Raw genomic sequence first — 18,185 nt, 5'->3', positions numbered from 1 at the left:
GTCACCGGGGTCATATACCTTGGCTATAGTCATCTGGTCGTAGACCAGGCAAGCGCTTATAAGTTCTTCGACCTTAGGGTCGGTCTGGCATTAATGCCATAGAGCCATTCAATGCATAATTCTCGACTCTAGAGTCGGTCCCTGACTAGTCAGTGTCTTTCACTAGTAAGACATGCCACCAATCACATATCACATGTTCCACATCCATAAACGAGGCATTTAGCATGCTTACCAAACAGGTAGTAGTGCTATTAGGGCCATGCATAAACACAGAGGCTCAAGCTCTGAACAGTATCATACTTAGTATATAAAGCATGTCCCAAACACATGTTTCACATGCATCATCTGCAATATCCAGCAATCTAACATGCATCAATAACAGCCATGCATGTCACGTTTAATAGTCAACCAACATGCATCAAGAATAGCCATGCATGTCATACATAATAATCAACCGACATGCATCATATAATAACCACGCATGTCATACTCATTAATCAACCAACATGCATCATAATAGCCATGCATGTCACATATACACAGGGTGCAGTTTTCTTACCTCAAAGCCGAGCTAGAACGATTAGAAGAATGACCCTTGAGAACGATCAACTTTTAGTCCTTTAGCGGTCAACTAGTCATAACCAAATATAAGGTATCATTAATAAAAATGATAACTGAGGGTTCCCAAACCAAATCCCAGCCCCCGAGACCTCAAACACTACCCAACCAGGTACTAGGTTCAACCCCGAGGCCTATGGTTTGAATCCCCGAGCTAAAAACCACACTTTAACAAAATTAGCCTTAAGGGCCGCGGCCCTCCCCTGCTGCGCCGCGGCGCGCCCTTCAGACAGAAGGGCTCCCTCCTGACAGACACTGATGGACCCTAAACGGGTATGTTTAAAAATTTATATATCGCAAGCGCACGAATCGTCCATATAGAATAGTGATCGTAAGCAAGGATGTCGAACCCAAAGGAGTTGTCTAAAATCGAAAATGAAACTATTTTAAATCAAAAGTAATAAATTCTAACCTAGTTCCAAAGATTGATAAGTTTTAATAGTATGAACATAAAATGAAATATTGAAAAATAAAGCTTTTTAAGATAATGAAAATATACCAATAATGAGTTGAAAATAAGTATTAAAAGAAAAGATTATTAAGATACTAGAATCCACAAAATGTAAGTTTAATAATATTTATTAGTATATTGATTCCCAAGTTTTAGTGATAGTTAAAATAATTTAAACTATCATTTTCCAAAAATATTTATAATTTTAAGCACAATTTTCTTATAAAAAGATAGGATTTTTCTTCACTTTTCAAAATTATAATTTCAAAGCATTTAGTGTAAATCAATCTAATGAAATAACAAATAAATCAATGAACATTATTTATAAGGCAAAACATAATATTTTTGTTCTAAGCATGGATGTGTACAATTTAATGACACATCTTACACAAAGAATATTATGTTTATGCACTAATGAAGAACAAAGTGTAAAAATGTTCTAACAATCTAAAATACAAGATATTTAAGATGAAAGAAATATATGAAGAAGAAAAATCCATAGACTTTGTTGCATTACAAGGGAAATCAACATACAACATAAATATTACCTAGTTACAAGTTGCTTCATCATGATCTTAATAATCTTATGAAAAAGATTAGAAGCACATAACTAGAATAGAAATTACAAAATAAATGACATACATACTTGCAAAATGCTCTTGAAAAACCCAAATGGAAGAGAGAATGGTAGAGAGAAAATGAGAGAAAAAGATGGTAACCAAAAAATTAAGCACCCCAAAAATGGTCTTGAAAGTCCATATTTATAGCCAAAGTGAGTTTATTAAAATAATCAATTTAAATTAATTAAATTGATTAGATTAATTAAATAAAATAAATATGGTATGTAGAGGTAAATTATAGGGTGTAATGATGATGTTGTGGTGAAAATGTGTAGGAAAAAGGGTAAAAAGTTGGCATTTTTGTCATAGGGGACAAAGGGACAAAATGTATTTTTGTTGGGCTCAATAAGGGAAATGGCAGCAATGTGGTGGTTGGGTGTTGGAGGGGGGGGCCACGGGTTGGGCCTAGAGTGGGCCTCACGTGGTTGGGCTTTTGGAGAAACACCATTTTTCTTGTTACTTTCTTTCAAAATTACCATCTTTCCTTTGATTTTCTTGCTTTTCAAGGGCAATAATTTTCCTACACAATAAATTATAAACTAAATTAAAATTAAATATTTTCATTAATAAAATATATCATATAACTCCCATGAAAACATTAATTAAAATTTAATTTACATAACATTTAATTTCAATAAAATCATATTTTTAGCATTCAAACTAACAATACTAATTTTAAATAATTAAACTACAACATATTATAATAACATATCTATAAAAACATATAAAAATCTAGAAAACTACAATAAGACTAATAAATTAAAAATTACATAAAAACTTAATAAGTTAATTAAAAACTCATGAACTAAGCAACAATTAGCATGTAAAACATGGTAAAATAACTCTATTTTGTAGAGTTATCACACCCCCAAACTTAAAGTTTTGCTAGTCCTCAAGCAAAAGAAAAATTAAAATACACATATATATATTTTTTTTTATTGGTGATATAAAAATGATTTTCTCAAAAATTGCACAATGAAAATAACTCTCAGAAATTATTATGAATAAAAGTTAAGCTTATATAATTAATTAAATTGTCAATTTTGCTTTTAGAAAATATGTTTTTATTAAAATTATTTTTCACTTAAACTTATAGGAAATAAGAGTTTTTATGAAAAATGTAATTTTTGTTACAAGCAAAATTGACCCTATAATTAAAAACAAAGCTTAAAAATTATTCATATTTTTAAGAGAATTAATTTCAAACTCAATCAGAATTTTTATCATTGAAAATGAAAAATATCACCAAATATTTTTTTTTTTTTTTTTGTAAATAATTTTTTTAATTTTTTTTTTTTGAATTTTTATGAAAATAAACAAATAAAAAAAAAAATTAACAAAACCACAACATATAAATAAATAAAAAAAATTCAAACAAACATTTTTTTTCTTTTCAAACAAGCATACATAAAATAAAACACAAAACATTAAAAACAATGCAAAGCAAACATAAATAAAACACAAAACAAACACAATAAAACTCGATACCCCCAAACTTAATTTAAGCATTGTCCTCAATGTGTCAAAATATAAATATAAATTAAAATTGACAAGAGTGTAAAGTTTAGAATGGTCGTACCTCGATATTGTGCATTGCGAAGATAGAACAAGATAGAACAGGATACAACTAACAAAAATTAAATCGCACATAAAACAACAATACAAATAAAACACAAGTTATCAAGATCACACAGGAATCAAAGAGCATGGTAAACAGGGTCCTCAAGGAGTATCTCATCCACTTCATCAGTTTTTAATTCCAAAAATGGTTTTAATTTTTGTCCATTAACTTTAAATATATCACCATTTTTAGGATTTTCAATTTCAATAGCTCCATGTGAAAAAACAATACGAACAATGTAAGGACCAGACCACCTAGAGCGTAACTTTCCCGGGAATAAATGCAAACGAGAGTTGTATAAAAGGACTTTCTGACCTGGATAAAAATCTTTTCTCAAAATATTTTTATCATGGTAAAATTTCATGCGATCCTTATACTTTTTTGAATAGTCATATGCATCATTCCTAATTTCGTCTAGTTCATTGAGTTGAAGCTTTCGTTTCTCACCTGCTTTGTCTAAAGAAAAATTTAACTGCTTAATTGCCCAGAAGGCTCTATGTTCTAACTCAACAGGTAAATGGCACGCCTTCCCATACACAAGTCTGTAGGGTGACATGCCAATGGGCGTTTTGTACGCGGTACGATACGCCCATAATGCATCAATGAGTCTTAAGGACCAATCTTTCCTAGTTGGATTCACAGTTTTTTCTAAAATGTGCTTAACTTCCCTATTAGACACTTCAACTTGACCACTAGTTTGTGGGTGATATGGTGTTGAGACTTTATGTGTAATGCCATATTGTTTCATCAAATGTTCAAATGGCTTATTACAAAAGTGAGTACCGTTATCACTAATTATAGCACGTGGTGAACCAAAACGGGAAAATATATTTTCTTTCAAAAAACGAAGCACAACTTTGTGGTCATTAGTGTGGCATGCAATAGCTTCAACCCATTTAGATACATAATCGACTCCAACAAGAATATAAAGATTACCAAAAGAGTTAGGAAATGGTCCCATAAAATCAATGCCCCAAACATCAAATATGTCAATAATAAGAATAGGATTTAAAGGCATCATGTTTCTTTTAGTTAAACTTCCTAACTTTTGGCAACGTTCACAAGCTTTACAATAAACATATGTATCATGAAAGATAGTAGGCCAATAAAAAACACATTGTAAAACTTTAGCAGCTGTTTTCTTACCACTAAAATGTCCTCCACATGCATGATCATGACAAAAAGATATGATTTTAGACTGATCACAGTTTGGAATGCATCTTCTAATTATTTGATCAGGGCAGTATTTAAACAAGTAAGGATCATCCCAAATAAAGTTTTTCACCTCAGAATAAAATTTAGATTTATCATGCTTAGACCAATGAGATGGTATTTCTTTAGTGACCAAATAATTAACAATATCAGCATACCAAGGTAATGAAGAAATATGCATTAATTGTTCATCAGGAAAAGTTTCAGTGATAGGAGTGGAATCATGTATAGTTTCAACAACTAGTCTAGATAAATGATCAGCAACAACATTTTCAGATCCTTTTTTATCACGTATTTCTAAGTCGAATTCTTGTAAAAGCAGGATCCAACGGATCAAACGAGACTTAGCATCTTTTTTCGATAAGAGATATTTTAATGCAGCATGATCAGAATAGACAATAATTTTAGATCCTAACAAATAAGATCTAAATTTCTCCAATGCAAAAACAACAGCAAGCAATTCTTTTTCGGTTGTGGAGTAATTTAATTGAGCATCATTTAAAGTTTTGCTAGCATAGTAAATTACATGAGGTATTTTTTCAAGTCTTTGTCCTAAGACAGCACCTATAGCATAATCAGAAGCATCACACATTATTTCAAAAGGTATTTTCCAATCAGGAGGTCGAATAATGGGTGCAGTAGTCAACAAATTTTTTAATTTTTCAAAGGCAACATGGCAATTACTATCAAAGACAAAAGCATTTTCTTTTCCAAGTAAATGGCATAAAGGCCGAGAAATTTTGCTAAAGTCTTTTATAAATCTTCTATAAAAACCGGCATGGCCTAAGAATGATCTAATTTCTTTCACAGTTTTAGGTGGGGGAAGTTTTGAAATAAGGTCAACTTTAGCTTTATCAACTTCTATTCCATCAGATGAGATTACATGACCTAAAACAATTCCTTTTTTAACCATAAAATGACATTTTTCCCAGTTAAGCACAAGGTTTTTCTCTTTGCAACGAATTAAAACAAGTGAAAGATGGTGCAAACATTCATCAAAAGAGGAACCAAACATAGAAAAATCATCCATAAATACTTCAAGAAATCTTTCAACCATGTCAGAAAAAATCGAAATCATACATCTTTGAAAAGTCGCAGGTGCATTACATAATCCAAAGGGCATGCGACGATATGCAAAAGTTCCAAAAGGGCATGTAAAAGTAGTCTTTTCTTGATCTTCTGGGGCGATGGGGATTTGGTTATACCCCGAATACCCATCAAGAAAACAATAATATGCATGGCCAGCTAATCGTTCAAGCATTTGATCAATAAAAGGCAATGGAAAATGGTCTTTTCTAGTAACATTATTCAACTTTCTATAATCTATGCACACTCTCCACCCTGTTTGTACTCTAGTAGGGATTAATTCATTTTTCTCATTTTCAACAACTGTGATCCCAGACTTCTTAGGCACAACTTGAACTGGACTAACCCATTGACTATCAGAAATAGGGTAAATGATACCTACGTCTAACAATTTTATGACCTCTTCTCTAACTACTTCTTTCATATTTGGATTTAATCTTCTTTGACATTCCCGAGAGGTTTTAGCATTCTCTTCTAGATGGATTCTATGCATACATATGGATGGGCTAATTCCTTTAATGTCTCCAATGGTCCAACCTATGGCTTCTTTATGTTTTCTAAGGACATCTAACAATTTACCTTCTTGTTCTTTATCTAAAGCGGATGCTATGATAACAGGTAAGGTTTCAGACTCTCCTAGAAAAGCATATTTTAAATTTTCTGGCAAAGGTTTAAGGTCTAACTTTGGAGACTCAGAAATTGATTGAACATGACCTAAGGGTGAAAAAGGTTCAACTTTGGTTTCATTTAAGGGTATAGGCTCTACCAAAGAATTCACATCATCATTAGAGTCATCAACATGCAAGTTCATACCAAAGTATTTTTCACAAAAATCAAATAAGTCATTTCCATCATTTTCACAAATACTATCTATCATGTTAACTTCATGCACTTCTTCACACTCAACAGATTTAACCACATTAAAAACATTCAATTCAACAGTCATATTTCCAAAAGATAATTTCAAAACACCATTACGACAATTTATGATTGCATTAGATGTAGCTAAGAATGGTCTACCTAAAATGATAGGAATTTGAGCATGCATATTTTCCACAGGTTGAGTATCAAGAACAATGAAGTCAACAGGAAAATAAAATTTATCAACTTTTATCAAAACATCCTCTATAATGCCTCTAGGAATTTTTACAGAACGATCGGCTAATTGAAGAGTTATAGAGGTAGGTTTTAGCTCACCAAGACCAAGTTGCTTATAAACAGAATAAGGCAATAAATTTACACTAGCACCCAAATCAAGTAAAGCTTTGTTAATAAAATGATCACCAATAATGCATGAAATTGTGGGACACCCAGGATCTTTATATTTAACAAGACTCTTATATTGAATAATGGAACTAGCTTGTTCAGTTAAAAACGCCTTTTTAGGAACATTAGTGTTTCTTTTAACAGTACAGAGATCCTTTAAAAATTTAGAGTAGGCAGGAATTTGTTTAATGGCATCTAAGAAAGGGATATTGATACTAACTTGTTTAAAAACTTCTAAGATGTCATTATATTGGCTGCCTTTTTTAATTGGAAGTAATCTTTGTGGGAATGGGGCTTTTGGAATGAAAGGATGGATTGGAGTTTCTTTGTTTGATGAGTCATTGAGATTAGAACTAGGAGGCTGACTCTTTTCTTTTTCTTTTTCATTTTCAACCTCGGGTATGTAATCGGGTTTGACAATTTTCTTTCCAGACCTAAGAGTTGAAATTGATTTGACTTCTCCATTATGACTAGACTTTCCTATCTCATATTGACCTTTTGGATTAGGGATAGGTTGACTAGGGAATGTTCCTTTTTCTCTATCAGCTAAAGCAGTGGCGAGTTGTCCTACTTGTGTCTCGAGTTTGGTAATAGATTGAGATTGATTTTGTAGGATTTGTTGGGTGGATTGCATAAATTGTTGTAAAGTATCTTCTAAGGAAGGTTTTCTTTGTTGCGAATATGGTTGATTTTGTGGGGCATGAGCTTGGTTTTGTGTGTTGTATTGGTGCCCTTGATTCATTTGGGGTTGGTTTTGTCTCCATGAAAAGTTCGGATGGTTTCTCCAATTTGGATTGTAGGTGGACGAAAATGGGCTATCATTTGGTTTCCCATAAGTATGAAGTGCATTGGCCTCCTCAGAAAAGGCTTCTTGGTAGGAAGGGCATGATTGGGTATTATGGCAAGGACTAGAACATATAGAACAAACATCTTTTCTAGGTTGAATTGGAGAGTTTATAGTTTGGCTTATGGCTAAAGCTTCTACTTTTCTCGCTAATTTATCTAAGGATGTTCTTAAGTCTAATTCTTCTTTTACTTCATACCTTCCTCCTCTTTTTGGTGAATTAGTTGACCTAGACCTAGGATCAAAATAATTCCATTGTTGTGAATTGACAGATAAATCTTCAAGGGCGTCCCACGCCTCTTGTCCTTGAAATTTTAAAAATTTTCCAGTATGCATAGATTGAATCATTTGACGATTAGAGGGAGTCAAACCATCATAAAAATATTTTACAAGTCTCCATTTTTCAAAACCATGATGAGGACATTTTAATAATAAATCTTTAAATCTTTCCCAACATTCATAAAACTCTTCATTATCTTTTTGAAAAAACTCGGAGATTTCTCTCCTTAGACTATCAGTTTTAGACATAGGAAAAAATTTCAGTAAGAATTTATTATAAAGTTGATCCCATGTAGTTATAGACCCCGTGGGAAGGGAATTTAACCAGGCTTTTGATTTGTCTTTTAATGAAAAAGGGAACAATCTTAGTTTGACCGACTCATCAGAAAAATTTTGAAATTTAAATGTTGAGCAAATTTCTAAGAAATCTTTGACATGCATGTAAGGATCCTCTCTATCTAACCCATAAAAAGATGGCAATAATTGAATGATTGCGGGTTTAAGCTCAAAATGAGTAGCAGAAGTAGTAGGTAAAACAATGCATGAAGGAGCATTAGATGAAATAGGTGCAAAATATTCAAGCAAAGTTTTTTCAGGCACAACATTTTCATCAACAATATTAGCAATAGGTTCCATGATGCTCAAATTTTTACTAACACTTTCAATTTCAAACAAAGATAAACGTCTTTTTACTAATCATTTTTTAGAGTTACGTTCCCAATGATGCATACAATTTTTCACAAACAAGGCAACAAGGATAATCTCAAACAAACAATTTTCTGATGTGGAAGATCAGTTAAAACCGCAACCACAGAGCATACTTAGAATTTTTAGAGATTTCACAACAATATAATTCTTATGGTTTACTTGTCCCCAGGCCTATTTGATTCCACTTACTCGCGCACTACTAACAACTCCCCGAGGTTAATTAGTAGAGGCGGATGGGAATTTTGGTCAAATTTCCTTTAAGCAAGAATTGCTTATGGTGAAAGGACAAGATTTAGGTTTTTTTTTTTTTTTTTTTTCAAGTATTTTTCACAATATTACGCTAAAATATTAAAGAAGACAAAGAAAAATAAGGCAAAAATTAAATAAGACTAAAATTTAAGCAAGAGTAGGGAGGCATAGCATGCCATCAACCATAACAAAATTAAGGTAAAAACTAGGAGGCACAAGTGCCATCAACTTAAACATAAGATAGAGGACTAGGAGGCAAAAATTGCCATCAACTAGCTAGGAGGCAAAATTGCCATCAACTAGTAATTTGCGGAAATTAAATAAAATAAAAATTACAACAATATAAATAAAGAAAATTACAACAAATGTCAAGAGGCACAAGTGCCATCAATTAACAAAGATATAAAAGAAATAAAATTACAACAAAATTATAACAAAATTAGGAGGCACAAGTGCCATCGACTATAAAAATTAAAAGGATAGATAGGAGGCACAAGTGCCGTCAACTAAAAAAAAAAACAATAAATATAAATATAAGTATATATTTTTTTTTATGGGTGGTTGAACCGTCCCAAATTTCTTTTTATCTTTTTTTTTTTTTTAGATTTTATAGATATATATTTTTTTGTTTTTTTTTTTAAGTGTAAAAAAAATTAAAATAACTAGTAGAAGAATTCACTAACCTTGAGATAAATTCGTTTCTTTTCTCTTGCAACTCCCCGGCAACGGCGCCAAAAACTTGATGGACCCTAAACGGGTATGTTTAAAAATTTATATATCGCAAGCGCACGAATCGTCCATATAGAATAGTGATCGTAAGCAAGGATGTCGAACCCAAAGGAGTTGTCTAAAATCGAAAATGAAACTATTTTAAATCAAAAGTAATAAATTCTAACCTAGTTCCAAAGATTGATAAGTTTTAATAGTATGAACATAAAATGAAATATTGAAAAATAAAGCTTTTTAAGATAATGAAAATATACCAATAATGAGTTGAAAATAAGTATTAAAAGAAAAGATTATTAAGATACTAGAATCCACAAAATGTAAGTTTAATAATATTTATTAGTATATTGATTCCCAAGTTTTAGTGATAGTTAAAATAATTTAAACTATCATTTTCCAAAAATATTTATAATTTTAAGCACAATTTTCTTATAAAAAGATAGGATTTTTCTTCACTTTTCAAAATTATAATTTCAAAGCATTTAGTGTAAATCAATCTAATGAAATAACAAATAAATCAATGAACATTATTTATAAGGCAAAACATAATATTTTTGTTCTAAGCATGGATGTGTACAATTTAATGACACATCTTACACAAAGAATATTATGTTTATGCACTAATGAAGAACAAAGTGTAAAAATGTTCTAACAATCTAAAATACAAGATATTTAAGATGAAAGAAATATATGAAGAAGAAAAATCCATAGACTTTGTTGCATTACAAGGGAAATCAACATACAACATAAATATTACCTAGTTACAAGTTGCTTCATCATGATCTTAATAATCTTATGAAAAAGATTAGAAGCACATAACTAGAATAGAAATTACAAAATAAATGACATACATACTTGCAAAATGCTCTTGAAAAACCCAAATGGAAGAGAGAATGGTAGAGAGAAAATGAGAGAAAAAGATGGTAACCAAAAAATTAAGCACCCCAAAAATGGTCTTGAAAGTCCATATTTATAGCCAAAGTGAGTTTATTAAAATAATCAATTTAAATTAATTAAATTGATTAGATTAATTAAATAAAATAAATATGGTATGTAGAGGTAAATTATAGGGTGTAATGATGATGTTGTGGTGAAAATGTGTAGGAAAAAGGGTAAAAAGTTGGCATTTTTGTCATAGGGGACAAAGGGACAAAATGTATTTTTGTTGGGCTCAATAAGGGAAATGGCAGCAATGTGGTGGTTGGGTGTTGGAGGGGGGGCCACGGGTTGGGCCTAGAGTGGGCCTCACGTGGTTGGGCTTTTGGAGAAACACCATTTTTCTTGTTACTTTCTTTCAAAATTACCATCTTTCCTTTGATTTTCTTGCTTTTCAAGGGCAATAATTTTCCTACACAATAAATTATAAACTAAATTAAAATTAAATATTTTCATTAATAAAATATATCATATAACTCCCATGAAAACATTAATTAAAATTTAATTTACATAACATTTAATTTCAATAAAATCATATTTTTAGCATTCAAACTAACAATACTAATTTTAAATAATTAAACTACAACATATTATAATAACATATCTATAAAAACATATAAAAATCTAGAAAACTACAATAAGACTAATAAATTAAAAATTACATAAAAACTTAATAAGTTAATTAAAAACTCATGAACTAAGCAACAATTAGCATGTAAAACATGGTAAAATAACTCTATTTTGTAGAGTTATCAGACACCAAGGGCCGCGGCGCACCCCTGCTGCGCCGCGGCGCCCAGCCCAGACCAGCTAAGTCAGCCACACGCACCAGAATTTTAACCCTGTGTTTTCCCTCTCAAACCAGTCCCTCAAACCATCTCCAAACCTCCTCCAAACCTATAATTAAACCCCTAGACAACACTCATAACCTCCCCTCATCAAAACCCAATCCTATACTCCATCAAAACCCCTTTGAATCCAAGCTTCTAACAAAGATCAAAAGCTGAAAACCAAAGCTTGAAAACAGAGCACCACCTGAAGTAAGTGACTATAACTCACCTTGAATCCTGTTTTAAGTCCCCTTTGATGGTTGTTACAGGTTCCCTAGCTGCCACCTTTAATCCCCTAGCTCAACACCTCCATTTGAGCTCTCAAAATTTCAAAGAAAGGTGAGGGAAGAAGCTTGTACGGGATGGAAGGGAGAATGAAAATATAGGCTCTGTTTTTAATATCAATCTACAGCCTTCATATCATATATATCCTTAGGGTTAAAAGACCAAAATGCCCTTATGTCATCTAAAGCCTTTCAAGCCACTCTAGGGGTATAATTGGTACTTTTAGCTTAACCCGTTAATCATAATTAACGCTTCCCAATTCCCGCTAATCTCAGTATCCTCAAACACCAATAACTCACATCTCATTACCCTTTAATCCCCGGTAACGCTATAATCATTAATTTCACCCCGAGACTCACCTCGAGCCCTGAGCTTAAACCCGTTATGACTAGACCGAACACTTACATCTCATGTCGATAGCTCGAGCCAATCCACCTTATAATGTGGCTATATTAATTAATCACACTCACGCACCCAAATTATACAAGTACGCCCACAGTGGCCAAATTACCAAAATGCCCTTACACTATAAATATGAGCCCATATGCATGCATTCACCATCATATAATAATATAATTCACGTAAACATGCATATAATCATTAAATATCATAATAAATCATTTATGGCCCTCCTGGCCTCCTAATCAAGGTCTTAAACCTTATTAGGAAATTTGGGACATTACACGCGACATGACCATGGAACTATTGGGTGCTTGCACATGGATGGCATCTCTTACTAGAGTTTATGAGGATTTGTAGAACAATTAATTTATTCAATCTGGGACCATAACTTAGGACAATTCTTCTATAGGGGCTTCACTTTAAGCCCTACCGGTGGGGCTCTAAGTGTTCTCGACTTGTGAATAGTTTCCAGCGCGGTTTTTTTTATGACCGTGTATATTGTAGCTAGCTATTTAGAGCATCTTGCAAATTTTCAGAAAATTTTGAATAGTTTACAGTACCGAAATCTAGGTTCAAATATGTTGATTTCCACGCGCATAAAAAAAATTAGTCACGCGTGCAACAACATGTTTGAACTTAGTTTTCGATACTGTAAATTATTTGGAATTTTCTGAAAATTTGCAGATGCTCTAAATAGCTACAATATACACGGTCATAAAAAAAAATTGCGCCAAAAACTGCTCACGGGTTGAAAATATTGAGAGTCCCACCAGTAGGACTTAAAGTGAAGCACCTACAGGAGAATTCCCCCCATAACTTATATCTCTAACTAGAGTTTATGAGGAGTTGTAGAACAATTAGTCATTTTGCCCCTCTACTTTTGTTAGTAGTATGCATTTGTTCCCATTTTGACATTGACAAAATTAGTCTTCATTTACTATCTTAAATCATACAAATGGTGTTTAACGCCCAAAATGTGACTACACTAAGCGGTAGTTGTAGTAAGATCGGGCGGTCGATCCACAAGGAGGTAACCTAAAATCAAAAGGTTAGTAGAAAATAACACAAAAAGTTAGTAACAAGAAGTAAATAAAATTGTAAATGGAAAGATGGTTGAGATTTTGGTATTGTATTTTGATAAAGTGATGAAATGAAATAAGTGAAATAAAGGTAAGATGTAATTAAGAGTTTGAGAAATGGAAAGGTTTCAAGAATCATCCATATGCTTGCTTAGTTACTTAGTTACTTGATTTACAAAAATACACAAGTAAATAGTTCACATCCCAACATTTACTTGGAAAATCTAACATTAAAATCCATATTCTTTTCTAACAAAAGTCCATTTGAGTTATAAAGTTCTTTACTTTGAAAGCACAAAGTTAATCTTATGAAAAATCTAAAAATGACAAAATACCCAAGGGCAATAATGCAATAGAAGATTAGACATAAAATTATGTATCAATATTACTTTTACTAATTAGAAGCACATAGAAAGAGCATGACTAATCCTATATACTATTAGCATAAGTAAATAAAGATAACAAAATAAAGATAGAGATGAAAGAACATAAATAACCCAAATATATTACATTAAGAACATAGTAAATCAAAGTAGCAAAATAACATCACTTGCATATGGAATCATCCCTAACCTTCCTAGGAAGATTAGGCCATTATGCTCATGATTCTCACAAAATTCTAAGAAGAAAATATGAGAAGAAAGTGAGTGGAAATTTTGCTATAGTTTCACTACTCTAAAAATTACATACATAATGTGAAGAGAGTGTCCCTATTTATAGATGGAGAAAATGACTAAAAAGAAATTAAACAACAAAATGGGGTTTACAAAATAAATTTGAAATATTAATAATAAGATATGATTTTAAAAAATCAAATCTTATTATTAATATTACCCTAGCTATTTTTGTGTATAGTCAAAATGCTCCTTTTCTAAAATACCACAAAAACATGAGCTTTAAAGCTCAAAATGGCAATTTTACAAACCCAATACCCACAAAATATGGCTGGTGACACAAGAGGGCTTTGACCCACTTTCAGCCAATGAGGAGGTGCCACGTAGGCACTAGCTAGGAGAGGAGAAAAATGGACTTGGGCTGCTGGAAGTTGGGTCACGTTGGGAGCTTGCTATCTTGCTGAAGGAATGCATTTGGGCATTTGGGCTTTTGGACCTTTGGGCCTGGCAATCCGTTGGAGGGACTAACATGAGGGAACAAATGAGGGAAATAATGCTTGCTGATACTTGCTAATTGATGGAGCTGAAGGAGGCGACGTGGCAGGGCGTGATTGGCTGGCAGGGAGGCTGGCAGGAAGGCTGATAGGCGGTGGCTCGGCAGGGAGGCTCGGCTCGCGCTCGGCTAGGTGGCTCGGCTGGCTGTGGCTTGGAACCGTGGGCCTCCTTTGGGCTTCAAATGAAACAACAAAAAAAAGAAGTTAACTACAATAATGTCATTTTTCAAGTTTAATTATTTTCTTTTCTTTTTTTTATATTTTTTTCTTTTAATTAGGCTCAAATGCATTATAATTCATGTAAATTAAATTAAAACTAATATTTTCCATTTAAAGAATATATCATAATAAATTCAAGAAAATATTATTCAAAACTTAATTTAATTTGAACTTAAACTTGATAAAATGACATCTTTTGAGCACTAATCACAACCCCCAACCAGCTTATTGCTAGTCCCTAGCAGTTCAAGCGAAAAAGAAAATTGTCAAGTTGAATAATCAAGTAAAATCAAGCAAAATCATCTAAACCTTTTCAAATTATCAGCAAGAAGTCAGAAATTACTATCTAAGCTACTATAGTTGCGATTTCAGAGTTGTGTGTGTGTGCACCAAACCATATTCTTTTTTTCTCACAAGTCATAACACAAATAGTATCGAAAAATCTCAAAAGTATAAAGATCTCAACTCCAAATTCCTCACGGGCATTGAAAGTGTTGTATGGGAAGGATTACACTCTTGGAGTTGGAAATGTAACAGTTTACGCTCAAATGAGAAAAGATAAACTTTTTAGGACAAGCAATTTGAACAAATATTGATCACAAGATAGGCAAATCAACTTATTGGAATTCAAATGACAAACAACCTTTGGGATTTACATGAGAAGGCTCTAAGAGCAAAATGACAACTAACTAACAATGATAAATAAGAAAGTGAACTATAATGATAATAGTTTTTTTTTTTTTTTAATACAATTACACAAAATAATAGTAATAAAATATATATATGTATTTTTTTTTCAACAACTACAAAGTAATAGAAAGAAGTGTTGCTCTTGTTCTCTTTTTTTTTTTCATTTTTTTTTTCTTTTGTTTTCTTCTTTCTTTTTTTTTATTATTATTATTTTTTCATTATTATTATTTTTTTTTTTTGACAAGAGACAACACAAAAATAAAAAGGAAATTACAAATACAACACAATAAATAGAACACAAATTTATTACAAAGACTTTTCTTAAATGAAAGATATCCCTCTAGTAAATGTCATGTCTTAAATTCCAAATATGTGACTTTACCAACTCAAATGATCAATAAAAGTTCAAAAAGTTGTTTTCTCAACTCTCACAACTCACCAAGAAATGAAAAACTTTAAACTTGAAATTTCTCTCAACTATTTGTGTTAACAACCAATTTATTTATCATATGTTTGGAAAGTGCACAAAATAACTCTGAAAATCACTTCTTAATAGCTAAACATAGTAAAAACTGACTCAAACCAACAAATTATACTCATGCTTAGATAATTTTGAGAAAATTTGACTTAAAAAATCAACAAGACAATAATGTTTTCCAAATGAATGCTAATGACATAACAATAAGATTTTCCAAATGAAAGCCAATGCATGCTCACCACCCCCAACCAAAAATCAGACAATGTCCTCAATGTCAAAATGAATAAGCAATGAAACAGATAAGGAAAGAGAACACCTGGATGATGACCATGTCCATGAGGTGAGAGCGAAAATAGCCTGGTAACAAAACCCCAAAACAAAATACAAAAACGAAAAGCATACAAAAATAAAAGAAAGACAGAAAAATAAAGCTAATGAAAAAGAAAAATAAAAAGAACAACAACAAACCATTCAGAACGTCAGAGTGTATAGATTGGGTCCTTAAGAAGGACCTCTTCAACATGACTCACACTCTCAATGTAATGCTTCAGCCGTTGGCCATTGACGCGAAAAATTCTCCCATCAGTTGGATCCTCGACCTCCACCGAACCGTTGGAGAATACTTGCTTTACTACAAATGGACCAGTCCATCGCGATCGCAGTTTACCGGGATGCAAGTGCAAGCGAGAGTCGTACAGATGCACTTTTTGATTTGGCTCAAAGTGTTTTCGCAGGATTTGTTTGTCGTGAGCGATTTTCAATTTTTCCTTATAAATCCGGGAATTGTCATATGCATCGTTTCTCAATTCCTCAATTTCGGACAACTGGAGTTTGCGATTGATACCTGCGGCATTCAGATCAAATTTTAGGGCTTTGATAGCCCAATATGCTTTATGCTCGAGCTCGACAGGTAAATGGCAGGCTTTTCCAAAGACGAGCCGATAGGGAGACATCCCAAGAGGGGACTTGAAAGCAGTGCGGTATGCCCAAAGAGCGTCTAGAAGTCGTGTAGACCAATCTTTGCGGTCGGGATTTACCGTCTTTTCCAGAATGTGTTTTATCTCCCTATTGGCTAACTCGGTCTGACCATTGGTCTGTGGATGATAGGCATTTGCAACTTTATGAAGTACACCGTACTTGCGCATAAGAGCCTCAAAGGATCGGTTGCAAAAATGAGTGCCTTGATCACTGATGATAGCGCGAGGGGTACCGAACCTTGATAACACATTTTCTTTCAAGAATTTGACAACTGTAGCGTTATCATTGGTTCGACATGGTACAGCCTCGACCCATTTGGAAACATAATCCACAGCGAGAAGAATGTAAAGGTAGCCAAAAGAAGGTGGAAACGGTCCCATAAAGTCTATCCCCCAACAATCAAATATTTCAATAACAAGAATTGGGTTCAAGGGCATCATGTGCCAACGGGATAAGGATCCTAACTTTTGGCACCTTACACAAGAACGACAGAAATCATTGGTGTCTTTGAACAAGGTGGGCCAGTAAAGGCCGCATTGCAAGATTTTTGCAGCGGTTTTCTTCACAGAGAAGTGACCACCACAAGCATCATTGTGGCAAAAATTCAGCACACTAGACACCTCATCGTCGTGAATGCATCTTCGCATGATTTGGTCGGGGCAATACTTGAATAAGTATGGGTCATCCCAAAAGAAATTGCGCACCTCGACCAGAAATTTGCGTTTGTCTTGTGAACTCCATTCAGATGGGAGGTCACCTGTTACTAAGTAGTTTACAATGTGAGCGTACCACGGCAACTTAGCAATAGAAAGCAATTGTTCATCGGGGAAATCATCATGAATAGGTGGACCGTCAGCGGGATCGTTGAATTCAAGTCGGGACAAATGGTCTGCGACGACATTTTCAACACCTTTCTTATCTTTGATCGTTATGTCAAATTCTTGCAGGAGAAGGATCCACCGTATTAATCGCGCCTTAGCATCCTTTTTGGAAAGGAGATACTTAAGGGCGGAGTGATCGGTGAAGATCGTAATAGGCGATCCAATCAAATAAGATCGGAATTTGTCAAGGGCAAAGACAACGGCAAGCAACTCTTTTTCAGTAGTGGAATAGTTCATTTGAGCACTATTGAGAGTTCGACTTGCATAATAGACAACAAAGGGTTTCCCCTCCCTTCGTTGCCCTAGCACAGCTCCCACAGCAAAGTTGCTGGCGTCACACATGATCTCGAAAGGAAGACTCCAATCGGGTGACTGAATGATGGGAGCGGAAGTGAGCGAATTGACAAGCGCTCGAAAGGATTCCTCACACTTAGGTGTCCACTCAAAGGTAACATCTTTGGCTAGGAGGTTGCTCAGCGGACGAGCAATCATTGAAAAATTTTGTATGAACCTCCTATAGAATCCAGCATGACCAAGAAATGACCTAACGTCTTTGACA

The 18,185-nt window shown here is 33.3% G+C and overlaps 1 non-coding gene across 1 annotated transcript; it reads left to right on the top strand.

Moving 5' to 3' along the window:
- The first annotated feature begins 8,124 nt into the window (after window positions 1–8,124).
- Window positions 8,125–8,231, top strand: LOC133792991 (small nucleolar RNA R71). The gene has a single exon (XR_009874457.1). It is a non-coding gene; the product is annotated as a small nucleolar RNA R71 (small nucleolar RNA).
- The last annotated feature ends 9,954 nt before the right edge of the window (window positions 8,232–18,185 follow it).

Source organism: Humulus lupulus, chromosome 7 (assembly GCF_963169125.1).
Source record: "Humulus lupulus chromosome 7, drHumLupu1.1, whole genome shotgun sequence".
NCBI lineage: Eukaryota > Viridiplantae > Streptophyta > Magnoliopsida > Rosales > Cannabaceae > Humulus > Humulus lupulus.
Note: the sequence above shows the minus strand (reverse complement) of the source record. Positions and strands in the feature narration are given on the sequence as shown.